The sequence below is a fragment of the Macrobrachium nipponense genome, chromosome 29 (assembly GCF_015104395.2).
Source record: "Macrobrachium nipponense isolate FS-2020 chromosome 29, ASM1510439v2, whole genome shotgun sequence".
NCBI classification, from domain to species: Eukaryota; Metazoa; Arthropoda; class Malacostraca; order Decapoda; family Palaemonidae; genus Macrobrachium; species Macrobrachium nipponense.
This window is the reverse complement of record NC_061092.1, coordinates 8,459,090-8,465,113: the sequence shown is the minus strand read 5'-3', so window position 1 is coordinate 8,465,113 and position 6,024 is coordinate 8,459,090. Positions and strand designations below refer to the sequence as shown.

Sequence of the window (6,024 nt, the reverse complement as noted above, 5' to 3'; positions counted from 1 at the left end):
ATGAGGGAGGAAGGACGATGACTACTCACTACAATCAAGAGAGACGGACGGAAGTACTCACCACAAGTGGGGAGGGAAAGACGACGAGTACTCACACAAGTGAGGGAGGAAGACGACAAGTCCATACACAAGGTGAGGGGGGGAAGATGACAGTCTCACACAAGTGAGGAGGGAAGACGACGATTACCCCCACAAGTGGGAAGGAAGATGAAGACTACTCACACAAGTGAGGGAGGAAGACGACGACAACTACACAAGTGAGGGAGGGAGTTTCCCGATGAAGGAGACTAGTGAGAGAAAACGACTAAACGAAGAACACCGACAAGATTGAGAAGTGATCACTACGAGGGAAGGACGAAGACGACTACATGCACAGGAGTGGGAAAAGATGGTGCATCCTAAAGTGGACAAGGAGAGCAGTACCAGGAAAAACGATACAGCCAAAATAGGAGAAGAGAAATCGATATAATAAACACAGCGGAGGAAAAAAAAAACGGCAGAAAGCATTCCACAGAACAGGAAAATAATAAAAACGAAGTAATCTTTCTTTTTGTTCATGTATATTTACTATCAACATGCCTTTTTTTTTTTTTTTTTTTTTCATGTTTTACATTTTCTTCTTTCCTGTCGTTGCTTCTGTCACACATCAGCTTCTTAGTCGTTGCCACTGCCGCTGTCATACTTTGGCTGCTTTATTGGTCGTTTTTGTCACACTTTCTGCTTTCCTCTTGGTCGTTGCCTTTTTCATAACCTTTTCGCTTCTGTCGTTTTAAATTTTCTTCTTTCCTGTCGTTGCTTCTATCACACTTCAGCTTCTTAGTCGTTGCCGCTGTCATACTTTGGCTGCTTTCTTGGTCGTTTTGTGTCACACTTCTGCTTCCTTCTTGGTCGTTGCCTTTTTCATACTTTCGCTTCTTTCTTGGTCGTTTGTTATGTATTCTCCTCGTAAACTCAAATCTGAAAATAGATAAAAAGTAAGAACACCAAATCTGAAACTTTGTAGTGTGGATGACTATATAAAGGCGGATGACAGCAGTGAAAAAAGGGACTGGACCATCTGAATCCAATATGAACAATAGGCAACATTCGATACACCAATCACTAAACGGCTCTGATGCTAAATACACAAGTAGATCATTTCAAAAAGCTTACACACGCAACATTCATCAGTCACTAAAAGGCACTTAAGCAAAATATTCACAAGATGATTATTTCAAAAAGCTTATTACACAAGCAAAGCTGACCATTTTAAAATCTTTAAAGTACACAATCACTTTTAATTTATTCTAAAGCACGGAGTCCAAAAAAAACACTACTCACATTAGTACACTTTAGAGCACTACAAAATAGTTTACAGAAAAACTTGCCAAAAAAGATGATTACGCCAGGGAATGAAAATCCACGGTACACAAACTCCATGGTGAGGTACCGTTGGTAGTAAATAAGCATCATGACCACCAAATACTTTTGAAAATATAGAGAGCACTTTGATGTACAAATTGGAAAAGGCATTCAACTCCAAGGCATTTTCTCCATACCTTCCACATACCACCATAAAAAACCATTGTATCCTAAACACTCCAGCTAAACCAGGTTTTCCATCCAATTCACTGCCAATTATTACCGAAGCAGCTTTCTAAAGGCTGAATAGTTTAAGTCGCGCCCATTCTGCTGAAAACGCTTATGGATTCCACATACAATCCTGAAGAGGGCTATAAAGGGAAGCTATAGACAGAATTCACCCTGCAGATACAAGAGACAGAATTCACCCTGCAGATACAAGAGACAGAATTCACCCTGCAGATACAAGAGACAGAATTCACGCAAGGGCAGAATACAAGAAGACAAGAGATTCACCCTGCAGATCAAGAGACAGAATTCCAACGAAGCCCACCATGCAGATACAAGAGGACAGAATTCACCTGCAAGATAACCACAGACAGAATTCACCCTGCAGATACAAGAGACAGAATTCACCCTGCAGATACAAGAGACAGAATTCACCCTGCAGATACAAGAAACTGATAATTAAGATATCAGGAAATGAATTTAACCCTCATATTTGGCGTTTAAGAAAAACCACAAATATACTAAACATTTTAATTGTATCCAAATTATATTAACCTGCAAACTCAGAAAACATCAGCTGGACTAAATACAGTGACGTAATGATCAGGGGAGCAGGAATGCCACCTTGATTTCCTGCAACCTTTAAATGTGGCTGAAAACTGAAATGCACTAATCGTCTTTATTACCTGAAAGACAACCACCAAGGGTACCAAGACAACTGGGACCACCAATCTCGTATCCCATAAACATCTAAAACTCCTTTGAAAGTATGAAAAAAAAGGGGGTGAGGGGAACCTTCTGGTAACATTTTACCCGTTCACAAAACTGACCAATTATTGAGAAACTTCGAATCAAATTAATCCTCCTCATGAACATCAGAGGTAGGAGTGGAGCAAGAAGCCCTGTCACGAAAATGACAAGGGTGTCCTATTCACCTTGAAAAAGCAGCCACAACTCAACAGTATTAGCCAAAAAAAGTGGTAACATGTCACTTAAAGCAAAGTCCATCCATTAACACTGAAGCCTGTACTGACGAAAAGCTTAATCAAGGAAAGAAATGACTAAAAAAAACTCCACTTTGTACTGAACTAAAGAAAAGCTTTTAAGATCCAATCATTTCTCAAATTTCTATAAAAATTTTCAATAAATCATGCTGTACAGAACACATACATGAGGTGAAATGATAAACCCAGAGTAAAGCAAGATAATGGCTATTTGAGACGAAGTCAATTAACAGCAAATAGTTCATGCAATGGTAAAAGAGGAAATAAGGGAAAGGAAAGTTTTGACTAACCAGTTAGTGGGATATCAATAAAGGTATTCATCCGGACTGACATCTTCAACCCTGCAAATGACTGAATAAAGTCAAAGTCTCTCAACAAATAAATCTATAATCAAAGAGCTTAATTTTCTGACCTTTTATTTTTAAAAAGCTCCCTAAATTAGAAGGTCATAGGTCAAAGTGTACTTGACATCAGTCCTTTCAACATCTAGACATGCCAAGCACTTACTGGGAGAAGAGCAGAACTGAAGAAAAGGAAAAGGTCTAAAAAAAATTTTTCCTTAAAAAAAAAAAAAAAAAAAAAAAAAAAGGCTGGGAGATAGAAGAAACCCCAAGATTTGTCAAATATTTAGGGTATTCTTAGTAAAGCAATGTTACCCATGCACAGAGCACCATAACATGGATGCAAGATACATACAAGACTGGTTAATCAAATGTTAGTTTTACTGGAGCTCTGCCTCCTTCCTTAAGACAAAACCATTTCATGATCCATTCCAATTCTCTATCAAGGGTTACAACCCCGTTCACATCTTTGGAAGATGACTTGAATCTTTCATAATGCACTATGGTACCTTATTGCAGGAACGAAGCATCATGTCACCAGTAAATGCTACAACTACTAATGTCTTGGAACACTACCATAAGAAAGATAAAATAGCCTATGACCAATAGAAAACACAGATCTGTTGAAGGCAGTTTAAACTGTGAACGACAGTTTAAGATCTCCTTAACGCGAGGCTGAGTGTTCAGTGGATAACACAAGGACGGCGGGGAAGCAATAGGAGTCCTCATAAGGAGCCTGATCTGGTTTTTTTTCAAATACTTTATGCTAAAAAAAATAAATAAAAGTAAAGCAAATCTAAAACTGCCCTTGCAATAAATCATAAGATGGGTTTGGAGGACTGACGAGCCTCTTCTGCTGGTCCGGAAAAAAAACAACTTCGAGAAATAGAACGATAAGCAACCACTGAAGTGACAGTTCTCTCAGCCCCAAGAACTGTTTCCAGCTTAAATGTATAATAAGTATTTTGTGTAGGAACACTTTTCACCTCAAAACTTTAACACACACACACACACACAGTGATCCAAAGTTTCAATAGGAATTACTTACATTTTAGGGTAATTGACACATATCCAAGGCGAATGCGACGAGTTTCCCCACAGCATAAAACGGAAGTCCATAACACGTTTCCTCACAAAGTATCCATTTCAATCCCAAGTTTCCTCACAAACTCCTCAATCTCTTCACAAACGCCTCACTTTCCTGGAAAATACAATATACTTGAGTCACCATATACCAGAATGCTACACCGCAACTTAGTGGTTCTGGAATATATCCTGAATTAATTCCACAGCACGCACCTACACATTCACATTAAGCTATTCAAATGGAATTTTGTACTAGAACTTGTCACAATTTAACCTTCCTTTGCCTGTAAGCACTGGTAAAAGCGTTAATTTTTCCTTCCTTTAAACTAGAACTTCCTAAAAAACCTACTGAAAAAAAAAAAAAAAACTTTAATGCATCTCCATAGGAATCGGTGATTAAGGTTCTGCTTGATCATGGCCAAGGTAGCTAGTCATTTGAGCAACAGTGCTTACTAACACACTTTACCTTACGAATGGTATTGAAAGATTTGTATTTCTATATCCATTTCACACTGCATAAGACCTTACGTTAAAAAAAATTCAGCAGTTTAAATGTTCCCAGTAACCTTCCAATAGACCACGAGCAACGCACAAGCAGGCCCGAGACCAGCGTGTAGAATATGCCCAGCCAAAGTTAAAATGGACTTTTTATTTATACATGTCAAAAGTAAAAACCTACCTGACCTCCCTATGTCATGGGAGGAAAACTAGATGGTCAAACGTCTCTATTCAATTCAGTCTTTGCGAAATGTTAACACTTCGAATCAAAACTGGATTACCGTAAACCTAACTATTTAATTTTCCATCTCTTTATAAATCATTTACCGGCCAACTAAGACGTTTTAGAGTTACTATTATTACAGAATAAAACTGCGTAACTTGTGGGTTTTCATAATGGAATATCCTTGCCACAACCACCAAAAGGGTAGATCTAGGGTACTTATCCGCGGCGGCCTAGACTATGGCAGTTGCGGTTTTTCTATGCAGTTTTACCTACTGAACAAGAATTTTAAATAATATTTATTCGGAAGACTGTAATTAACCCCTCAGGGGCCAGTACTAAACACGGCGAAATACATTGGACGGCCCCCAATCCCTAGTGGATGTCGTACCGCGGTTACGTTCCTTGCAGTCCGTGCGGACTGCTTCTGTAGAAATACCACGAATAGTTGTATAGCTTGACACAAAATTTCCTGAAAAAAAAACTTGCTTTCGTTTCAAATTCATTCTTCAGCTGTCGAAAATCTCGAGTAATTGTCTTCTGATAGGCTTCCTAAGAGAAATAGCGTTCCAATAATGATTTCCGTACTTCAGTAAAACAAGATAGAACCGAACTTCTTGATGCCATGCTGTCTTCAACCACACCACTTTCCCAAGAAGCGTCCCACCGGTAAATGACCGTAAATTTCTTTCCTTACCTTCGACTGAAGGTCTGTCAGCCGGCCTGCCTGCCTGTACTATCAAATCACCCAGTTACCACAGAGGTTTATTAAATATACGGAATGCATTACGGCATAAATTGAGATATTTAGTACGGAGTGATGTGCACCTAATGTAGGCATCTTTCAAAAATTGAAAGATAACTTCGGTACCTCCTTTTCGCATAGGCCTAATGGCCTTTGATAGGTGGATGATTAGATTAAACATATTATAACAACGTATTTAACCGGGATTTTCAATCGTGTGTTTCTACTTACCTATAAAACGAAAGTGGTCTTCGACTTCATTTCGGTATAAACTAAATGTTAATGCAAGCTTTGATCAAATGTTCACATAAAGTCTTCCATATTCTGTTGTTTAATCGTTCCTTAAATTTAAAGGCGATACCTAGACTGCTGGCGATTATATAAAAATAACCAAAGTACAATCATTAGACTTTTTGGAAAGTTAGAACACCCATAAGATCAGCCAAATTAAATTCGGCGAGGATGGGGATGATGGTAATTTCTCTAAAATTTATGATAACAATGAGTGTCGTAAATAATGATGATAATTTCCCTAAAATTTATGATGACAATGAGTGT

At 38.4% G+C, this 6,024-nt stretch overlaps 1 long non-coding RNA gene across 1 annotated transcript; it reads right to left on the bottom strand.

Moving 5' to 3' along the window:
- Positions 1–768: 768 nt before the first annotated feature.
- LOC135206086 (uncharacterized) lies at positions 769–5,382 on the bottom strand. Its single transcript, XR_010312673.1, has 3 exons — positions 5,113–5,382; positions 3,963–4,115; positions 769–957 (listed from the first exon to the last, which is right to left on the bottom strand). It is a non-coding gene; the product is annotated as an uncharacterized LOC135206086 (long non-coding RNA).
- Positions 5,383–6,024: the final 642 nt, after the last annotated feature.